The sequence below is a fragment of the Pocillopora verrucosa genome, chromosome 14 (genome assembly GCF_036669915.1).
Source record: "Pocillopora verrucosa isolate sample1 chromosome 14, ASM3666991v2, whole genome shotgun sequence".
Lineage (NCBI taxonomy): Eukaryota > Metazoa > Cnidaria > Anthozoa > Scleractinia > Pocilloporidae > Pocillopora > Pocillopora verrucosa.
Window position 1 is genome coordinate 1,755,404 of NC_089325.1, and position 10,899 is coordinate 1,766,302.

Consider the following 10,899-nt stretch of genomic DNA (forward strand, 5'->3'; position numbering starts at 1 on the left):
TTATCTTCAGCTAGGATGCCACGTGCACGCCATTGCTATTTTAATGTTGTAACGATACTTGTTTAAGGAAGAGTCACCTGTATAGATTAAATTTTTTTCAGTGTGTAGTGCACACAGAGGACATGTCGCAAAAAGTCAGCAACATAATTTTTGATGCAATTTTTCTTTCTTTTTGTCTTTTTTCGAAAAATGGCTCGCTAATTAATTGGGAAGTCCCACAATTTGTCAAGACCACCCTACCCCCCCCCCTCAAAAAAAACCTGAGGTGTTTTCTTCAAGAGAGGGCTCGTAAAAAGGGGAAAATAGTTAGTTTTTCTCGTCTAAACCATCGAGTGATGACAATTATGTCGCACTTATAATCTAAACCTAACCGAAATTTAAAGTTTCATGCCGGAAAAGTTGTGAAATATTCCTCCGTGAAGTGAGATCATAACTAGATAAGGGCTATTTGTTGAATTCGAGAAAAATTTTATTTATGCATGAGAAAATTAATGACTATTCTCCTACTGAGATCCGTGTCTCGTTTGCATACAATAAAGGTGTTCTTAAACTGCAACTTTACAAAATTCGGGTTTGATCGGGATCAAAAACAACGACATTTTGTTAAACAGCAAAAACAAAACAAAAAAAAGGACAGTGATGCAACTTATCCATCGGATACGAGGCAAGGTGTGAGGCGCTCAATTTCAAGTAGGAAATAGAAACTGAGTTCTCGTCTGGCGAGATCTTTAACCCAATTACATGTAATTTGGTGTCGTCTAAAGCAAGTTTACAAACAGCTCCAAACCGAACTGAGACTGGACTGTTTCATGCCAAACATAGCTTTGAAGTAATCTGCTGAAAGGTGCGATCATAACTAGATACGGGGCTGCTTCTGAATTCGAAAAAGTTTTATTCTATGAGAAAATTAACACTCTCCGCATATATTTTCTCGTGTGAAAGGCTGATATTCACTCCCAAAAACCCCGAAGTCTCACGGTTCAACTGTGAATATCGATTCGCGGACTTTTCCGGCGATGAGAATTTTGCAATCAAGGAAAACCTTACCTCAGTCTGCACTGCTAATGACCATGACCAAGAGAGCCCACCTTTCACGAATCATTTGATCAGCCCACACTGGCGTCTTTTAAAAGCCCGTTGTCTTTCAAAGAGACAAAAATTTCTGTATTTTAGCTGTTATTGGTCAAATTGCGACGCAACCTTTTTTTTTGATCTATCAAAACTTTCAAAGCTCAACGTTATGGCAGAATTAGGTGTCTCGTTATTCCGGCATTTACAGATTTCATTGAAAAGTCCAAAGGTTCCTGTTAGCAGATTGTCATTTGAATATGTCACGTATTTGATTTAAATTGACCAAGTTGCCTACCAGCTTTGAAATAATCCTTATGAAAATTCAAATTTGCCTTTTTTACATCCCTGCATGAGGACTGTAAACAAAGCTGTGAGAAGTGCTGTAAAAAGCCAAACGTTTGCGCACCCCACTTCGCACGACGTGAAAAGGAAGAAGAAAGGAAGGAAGACAGAGTACCGCTGGCATATGGCAAAGTGGATTTTAGCTATTAACTGAGTTATATCCGGCCATATTGGTAGACTATTTATAGCTCTTGAGTGGCGAGCTTGCTGCGCTCGGACTGTGTTTTTGTAAACTAAATGCATGAGATTAACGTTGGCCAAGTTAATAACTCGTTTGGATCTGCATTACACCCACTCTGCAGCAATCCTAATAACGACTACATTACCAGGAGTTCTTAAGTAGCTATTAAGCGGAAGAAAGCACTTTCGAAATCGTATGGAGTCTTAATGTTCGGAAGAACCTCAGCTCATGGGGAATAACTGAAATATATGTTATTTGCCGGCTGGGAGGTCCGTATGGTGAAAAACTGTGACCGAGGTCTTGAAAATACTGACCGAGGCCGAAGCATTTTCCGAGGGCAGCATTTTCAAGACCGAGGTCACAGTTTTTTACCATACGGACCGACCCTTAGCCGGTAAATAACATATTTAATTTTTTTAAATTTGACGAAATTCTTTCCGAAAGAACCCGAATGATTTAGGGCTGTAAATACGGCAAGATCTTCTATAAATTGAACAATTTTTGAGCGAGTAAATGGTAGTTAAATAGAGGTGATGCAAATTAAAAAAGAGATGCCTCAGCGAGACATTTTCATTTGCGTAAGGATAAAGGCGATTTAAAAGGCTTCCAAACAAACTTTGAAACATTATTTTTACAAGTATCTGTCACAATCTGACACCTGTTAATTAGAGAACGCGTAAGAAAAAAAACATTTGAAAAACAACGGAACTAGTTTGGCAAGGACTGTCACGACAATGTTTTCTTCAAAAACATTCAATGATCTAACGGAAAGTATTATTCACTCTCATCGACGATTCATTCATGTACGAAGATTTACCTCTATTCATTGAGTAAACGGCGAGGAAAGTGATTGTGAGTGAATTCAAATTTTTTATTTTGAAGTTGTGAGAGTTTGCTCGTTTGTTTGCTGCAATGGCGTGTGTAAATCTGGTCTTTCCTCCACAAAAACGTAATTCGAATGGCACACTCCAACGAGACACAAGGGGATTTAACGCGGCCTTTTCTCAATAAATTCCTTCAGTTTCTGTTATGCAATTTACGGTACAAATGTCCAAATTGAACGGACTCGGAAAGACCCGCTGAGAGCGTATATTTGTTGTAGGACTGAATTTAAAACTTCACTCGCTCTTTCACTATGAACAAATTGTTTGAGAAAATTCAGATATTAAATGAATGAAAGTTCCATCGTTCAGTTTAACTGTAACCAAATATCTCACGTTTTAACTTTCTGGGTACTTTTTGTGACCGATTAAAATTAATTACAGACGGTTTTTAGACTGCTTGTTGTCAACCAACGTAATGACACTATTGCTAAAACAAATTCATTCTGAAACCAATATTTTTCTTTCAACCAAAGTGATTTGAGAGAGAGAAAAGAGAGGATTCATAAGTTATTTATCGGCTTGAGGTAGTGACCGACGTGTTTGCTTTAAAATACTGCCCAGCCGGAAAAACGAGATATACTTATGAAAAATGGCAACGAAATTTGGGATGTACTCGGCGATCCACGAAAGCGTTACCGTGCCCCGTGGGCAGAGATAGGAAAATACTGACCGGGTAAAGAACCAATCAGATTGCAGGATTCGTTGCCGTGCCCTCTAAAAAAAATTAACTTAATTATTTCCCTCGGCATACTGAATAGAAGGCAGGAAGTGTTATACCTTGCAAATGAGTTTGGGCGTTTTTCAGAATGCCAAGTTCGCGCATAAGATTATTCGGGAAGTTCATGTATATTTAAAACCTTGATAGGGTAAATCCAATCTTAACGACCTTTTACAATGAACAATCTGATTGGTTCACTCTCGTTCTAAGGTCAATCATTAGCTCCTCAACGAGGGTTAACTGCTCGATCCTGAAACGAGAGACAAAAGGTAGCTGTCGTAAACTTACATTTGCTGGTGCATCTGTCTCAAGATAAGAAAGAGAGCAATATGCGTTTGAATAAAGTATTTTTCAGGATAGGAAATCAAAATATAAGTGAAAGCAGTACTTTCATAAATGTTTAAATGTGATCACTATGATCGCCAATAAACGTCAATTGGCTTCGGTGGAAACGAGTTATTTTCCTTACCGAAAGAGATAAGGCACGAGAAGTGTAAACAAGAAAGCAAAGCTTGTTTATCTCGGTCAGCGCCGCTATTGACTCCAACAAACCAGGCACCTTGGTAGCAATCATTTTGACAAGCCGCGCCGCCGTTAATATTTCGTTTTCCTGCTATAAAAATTCCGTGTTTTAGTTGTCTTTGCCTAAAAAGGCGACTCAAATTGGAATCGAATGGTGAAGATTCAAAGTCCGAATGCTTAGCATGATTAGATGTCTCCGACCTCATCCAATGACAAATTTCACCATAACCGCGGCAACAACTACAGGCAATTTTTTTTATTTCTTGTATTTCTTAGTAATTTGTCATAAAGTTAAACTTTTATGGGCTCCCGCTAACAAATGTTGTAATCGAAGTTTATTTATCAATTGATCGATGCAAATTTTCCTTTAAGCAAACTTGGCCTGCTTAAATTTGTCACGAATTTTTCATTTTTCATTTTTTTTTTTTTTTAACAAATATAACATGACGAAAATTTACCCTTCTTAAAGATTCTTCACGTAGTTCCCTGTATTAGGGCCGCACATGATGGCATAACAAGGCTAGTAAAAAGCCACACTTCCCCGCTGGAAGCGAAATGCAAAAGGAAATGAAGATGAGCGATAAGATACCTTTATTCATACACGGCACTTTGTACGATCGTATAGAATTCTAATCTTGTAACTATCTACCACCTAAATACAATTACAAGAAAATGAGATTAACAGAATTAATCTTGTAGGCTGTGTTAAAATATTACATTTAAAACTGTGGCGTTTCAATTTGGCTTGAAATAGTGTACAGAAGTTGCCTGCCGTTATTCTGGCGGCAATTTGTTCCACAATTAGACTCCACTGTATGAAAAACCTCTTTAGGAAATCATTGTACAGTTTAAAAAGAGCTGGTTTGTTCTCCGTTTCCCTTTAGACGATAAAAGATTCAGGCTGTCACAAAAAGGAAAAAAAAACAATCTCTGTCTTGAATATTCTGGTGCATTCCCGGGTAGGGTCTTTTACGGCATGATGGCTTTCTTTTTTAATCTTTAATGAGCCGGTTTCCGGTACCCTAGTTACGGAACGTTATTATCAAATTATCATCATAGATAGCATGCATTAAAAGGTGCGCTGTGCAATTTGGAAGCATTTGAAGCTTTTCGGATAAGCCTTTATTACAGTTTCCCCACACAATATTACAATGACCAAAATTAGGCTGAATAAGATTGTTACATTCTGGGATTATTAGATTCAGTGGAATATAATGTCGTCTTCTTGTACCAAGTTCAATTTAGAAAATGGTCCTTGTAACCCCAAGAGATAAAGCTGGTGTTCATTGTTCTGCGTTCTGAAACTGTCGAGCATTTCTGCCTTGATACAATAAACATGAAATAAACTTTTGCCAAATTCAAGATAACCCTGTTGGCAAAGAAAAGCCTGTGTACACTTAACTCAAATCATGATTAAGGCAATCTTTTATATCTACAACTTCAGCATCAGGGCTTGTAAAGCCACGTTAACCATGCTCAAAAAATTGGCCTGGATTGGTACTAAACTGATCCTACCTCACAGCACTTCTTGTAACAACTCTTCGCCACGCGTGCAAATAGTACTACTATAAAAAGACTCTGTCTTAATCGTGATTGGAAGCAAACTTAGTCTTTTGTGCTATTTGAGATCAAACGCGATGAGTGTTGTTTCCTGTTAACCGTCTTAATCTGTGATGAATTTCTTCTCTCGTGTTCAACCCAAAGAGAAATTCCATATCTGCGCGCGCCCATGTATTATTCTAAATATATGTTAAGCCAGCATGCCTCGCTATTGCTTTTTTAAAGTTGACGCACAAACGAAATCTTTGTATACGGGAATTCAGTAATGTAGATAAAATATTTCCGCCAGTTGGAAGCAGAGGATATGTAAAAAAAAGCCAACAATACATTTTTGACTTGAAAATTGTTTCTTAATTTTTTAGTTAAAGCCCGCGCAATGCAAACCTCTAACAAGGTTTGTTTCTAGCCTCTCATAGTTTAATTAAAAAAACACGCCTGAGATGATAGCGAATATATACATATATATTCCTTAGTTTTCTTGTCTTTAAAACAGTGACCATCATGACGCACTGATTTGAACGTGAACAATTGCACGAAAAGGACCCACAGAACCGAAACGAGTTCGTGGGATAAAAGATTACGAAAGCTTGTTCAAACACGGACTGATCTTAAGACCGAGCTTATCTACCGAATAAGAGGCGAGATGTGTAGTGCTTGTTTACTAATGGAAGGGGGAAATTGGATTCGCATCTGTAGTATTTTTTGGCTCATTTACAAACATTATGGCGTCCTAAAATTCAGCTTTACACAATTTGCAAAACCGAACCGAAGTTCAGGTGATTCATGCCGGACGTAACTTCTTAATAAAGGTGTAATCATAACGAGATATGGCCCGGCTGATGATTTGAAGAAAAAAAAAAAGTTATGCTTATACATGAGTTGTGATGAGATCCATAACTCATTTGCATACAACAAAAATGTGGTAAAGCGGCAGCTTTTAAACATTCGAACCGAATTCGGGATCCAAATTAACGAAATATAAAAAAAGAAAAAAAGGGACAGACAGTATGGTGATGCAACGTAAATATTGAACGAGGAGCAAGATGTGAGCTGCTTATATTCAAGTAGGAAACGAAAACTGGTTTCGCATCTGGCGATATGTTTGACCAATTACTTAAAATATGGTGTTGTAAAAAGCAACCTTACAAAATGATATTCAAATTGTTCGTGCCAAACATAGCTTTGAAATAATCTGCAAAAAGGTGTGATCATAACTGGATAGGAGGATGCTTGTGAATTCGAAAAATTTCAATTTCAGTATCAATCTTGCCCATGAATTTTCTCTTATTAAAGGCTAATATTCCCCCGCCCCAAAAATGTCACGTTTCAGTAGCGAATATCGATTCGCGGACTCTTCTGGCGATAAGGATTTTATAGTCGAAGTAAAGCTTACCTCAGTGCGAACCGCTAATGAGCAAAACCAAGAGAGCCCATCTTTCACTAAAGAAGTCCAATAGACAAAATTTGGCCGTCATATGCTAAAATGCACATTAACTATTTACTGAAATATGTCTCCTAGTCATGAATTGGAAGCTCGCTGCGCTTAGACTGTATTCATAACCTGCAGGAGGCAAATGGTTACCCGTCCGCCCCTCCTACCAAGTAATAAGAGCATGTTATCATTTCGCTGGCAGCGCCCTTGGGAAACGCGAAGGGGAATCCTGTACTCTGATTGGCTATCCGAGCTGGCAAGATGGGCACAGCTTGCCCGTTCGGGATTGTCCGCTTAGATCCCACGCAAGAAGAACGTTGCATGGAGAAGACTTACAAAGTTAGTAATTTTGAGGCAGTATCGGCGATGGAGTCGAAAAAAGCAGGAGGGGGGGTTTTGCTAGAGACACAGGTGGCTTTCTCTAACCGCTCTCTAAAATAAAATAAAATAAATTAAAAATAAATAAATAAAAAACAAGTCATTCTTGGTTCTTGAAAAAGCGAAATCAAATTACATATAAAAAAAATAATTTATTGACGAAGCTTGTCCGGTTAAGATGACTGGATATAAGCGTCGTTCTCTTGGGAATTTTTTATAAACCTCCTCTCGGTCCATACTGAATACGCAAAAGGTACTTTTGGTAACAACTTCAAAGCCACTCGTGTTTATGTAGCTACTAAGCCAACGAAAGCGAGAGTTTAAAATGCTAGAAAGTCGTGACAGTCGGAATAAACTACTCTCAAGAGAAAAAAGTGGAACTAAATCATTTGCCTCAGCACACACTTGGCAGGAAGTGTTATGCTTCATAAACGTGTTTGGCGTTTTATTAAAATGCCAAGTTTGCATTTAAAACTCAATTTGCTTTGAAAGAAAAAACAACTAGAAGTTCGAAGCCTTCATTTTCACGGACAATTTATATTTATTTGGGTAGATCCATACTCAACGACCTTGCACAATAAGTAATCCGGTTGGTTCGCTCTCGTACTAGAGACGATCGTTAACTTCTTAACGAGTATTAAATGTGCGATCTTCAAACGAGAAACAAATGGTTAGTGTCACGAACTCGCATTTGTCGGTACAGGTGATTTTTTTAGGGTAGGAAATCAAATTAAAAATAATCATACATCCATATTCGTGGATGTATGTATTTAAATCTGTTCATTATAAATCGTTGACAGATCTTTAGAGATCTCCATTTACTTATACGATTGGCTCGAGTGCGGAGGATTTTTGTTATGCAGCTTGATAAATGTCTTACAGAGTTGTGGGAGAAGCGAATAAGATTAATTTACATTGACAATCTGCACCGCCTTTACTATTTCGTAACCCAGATAGATAAAAAAAAATCGCCTTATTTTAGCTGCCATTGACTGCAAATGCGATCGACACAAAGTTGGAATCAAACAATGAACATTCAAAAACCATGCAACTACCAAGATTAAGTGTCTCCGGATTCTGCCAATTACAAATTTCATTAAAACCGCGGCAACGTCTTTGATCATTCTTTTAATATTATTTTCATTCTATTTTTAATTTTTGCCATAAATTTAAGATCAAGTTACCCAAGCGCTAAACGGAAGAAAAAAAAAAAAAAAAAAGGGGGACAAAACCAAGGATGGTGAGGAAGTTTACGGGAAACGACATTAGGGCGTTTGTATGATGGGCTTCTTCTGGCAAATATTACAATCACAGTTTATTTATCAATTGATCGATGCAAATGCTCCTTTAAGCAAACTTAATGGACTTAAATTTGTCACGAATTTGTTTTGATTAACTTGTTTGCCAGACTGTAGCGAAGATTTACCACTGCTGAAGTCTCTGCACATAAATCACTCTACGAGGGCCGCTCAAAATGGCGCATAGAAGGCTTTAAAAAACTACACTTTCCCGCACGAAATGAAATGCAAGAAGAAAAAAATTTAGATTAGAGATAAGATACCTCTACTCAATATTTCTTTCATATTTCTTTCAGCCCTATAGAATTATAATCGACTAGCTACCTACACAATTTAACCGATACAGGCTGCTTTTTTGGGAGGCTGTATTCCTCACGGTTCAAATATATGACTTTTATATATTCACAGTCGTTTGTACTTAGAGTATTATATACTACGAGCTGTTGCAACTAAATTTTGTCTCAAATCGTGTAAAGAAACCGCTTTCCGTTTTTCTGGTGGTATGTTGTTCTTCAAGAGGGCTCCACAGTACCAAAAACTTATCTTTAGGTAATCAGTGCGCGTTTGAGGAAAAGCTAGTTTGTTCTCTGTGTTCCTAAAAACAATACAGCGTTCAGGTTCGTCACAAAAAAAGACATTCTTGATCTAAATATTCTGTTGTCATCCCTTTAAAGGTCTAATACATCACGATAGCTTTATTTTTTTAATCTTTGATGAGAGAGTTTCCGCCATCCTAGTGCTTTGAAAAAATCGTTGAAATTGCCTCCACAGGTAGCCCACATCGACAAGCGCTGGGCAATTTTGGAATTTTAAAGCTATTCAGCTAATGCTTTGTTAAAGTTTCCCCACACAACAATTTAGCATTTTGAAAGTGAGGATTATAGCATTGAATCGAATACGATGTCATATTCGCTTTATTGCACCTCTTTTAAACATTTTCGACATGACAATCCTAATTCAGGAATTGGTCTATGTAATCCCCGAGGGATTTGGCAAATTTCATTCGTTCCGCATTCTGAAAATGTCCAGAACTTTGGCCTCGATACAATTAACATCGACTCTGTTTTTGACAAATTTAAGGTCAGGTTGTTGGCTGATAACAATGAATATACTCATGATTAAGTTGGATCATGATTTTACGGCAATAATTCATATGTTCAGTGTCTGCACTAGCAAATGTCGCGTTAGCATTATCCGTGAAGCAGTAAGAAAGAAAAAGAGCACACCTTTCCCAAATTTTATAATGCTTATTGGGTAAGTTAGCTCGGCCTGATGGGAAACTAGTGGGCGTTCGTTCATTGGTAAGATCCGCTGCGCTCGAATTGTACATCACAACCTCATGCCATGGAACTCCCGTCCGACCCGAACTAACTTAGTGGATAAGTTAATGATATTTACGTTGGACCAGCCGAAAAAATTATGCTGGAATGGCATTAATCTGATCCCACCTCACAGCAATTCTGGTAACAACCTTTTCATTTGCGCGTGTTTATCGCAAAATCATTTCCCTCAGCACTCCATATTAAAAATAGAAGGCAAGGAGTGGTATAATTCGCAAATGTGGTGAGGCGTTTTGGAAATGTAACGTTGGTGTTAAAAGGTTTAATTAGTTTTGAATAACATTCACTTGGGGAGTTTAGAGTTTTCAGTTTTGTACGTGCTTCACAACGTAATTGTATAAATCCACCCACGCTCAAAGACCCAACACATGAACAATCTCATTGGTTCACGTTTATAACAACAGAGATTTTCGAGCTGCAACGAGCTTCAGAGTGATTGATTATGTATCGTTGACCCTACAAGGAATCTTTTTGGCAGAAACTAGGGCACAAAAAATCAAGTCATTTTTGAAGAACCTTAACATGGCCGTAAAAAACTTAACACGCGACCTCTTTACGTAAAATTAAAACACCTTACCTCAGGCAGCGCCGTTTATGACGGCAACAAAAAAGACTTCACTGTCTATTTGTTAGGCCATACCACCATTTCGTTGTTTTAATGTAAATGTTTCCGTGTTTCAGATGTCACTAGCCGCAAATGAGACACAAAATGATTTTGAGTCAAAAGGTGAATACTCAAAGTTTAACTTTAAACTATGATTAAATGTCTTCCCCTTCCGACAATTTTATTAAAAAATCGACAAAATCTTTAATCAATCATGCTCTTTTTTTAACAGGGTTTTCCTTTTTCTTTCCACAAGTGAACCGCACGAGCTATCAGACCTCTTGCAATTTAATGTCTCCCCACAATATCAATACATTGTCCAGTAAAAAACCGCTTAGGACCTTGAAAAAATAACCTGTCATATATTCTTTTAATTAAACACTAAATTCCTTCCCTCAGGGAAGAGCCTACATCATAAGATATTTTTTACGAACAGAGGGCAAAGATTGATTTTAAAAATTTAAAGGTTTCACAAATTGATTCAGTAAAGCTCTGGCATGGACAGGCGTTATTTATAATTCTTTAGCCCAGTTATTGTGTCTCAATAGAGAAATCCTGTCTATTTTCTC

At 37.6% G+C, this 10,899-nt stretch overlaps 1 protein-coding gene across 2 annotated transcripts in view; it reads right to left on the reverse strand.

Moving 5' to 3' along the window:
- Positions 1–10,388, reverse strand: part of LOC131779581 (QRFP-like peptide receptor) — a 26,947-nt gene extending 16,559 nt beyond the window's left edge. Inside the window, exon 1 of one of the 2 annotated variants that reach the window (XM_066161186.1) lies at positions 10,304–10,388. The gene's annotated coding sequence lies outside the window, so the exon portion shown is untranslated. Of the gene's footprint in view, positions 1–1,047; positions 1,064–10,303 lie in introns of those variants that run through there. The other variant, XM_059096146.2, reaches the window with a different exon arrangement.
- Positions 10,389–10,899: the final 511 nt, after the last annotated feature.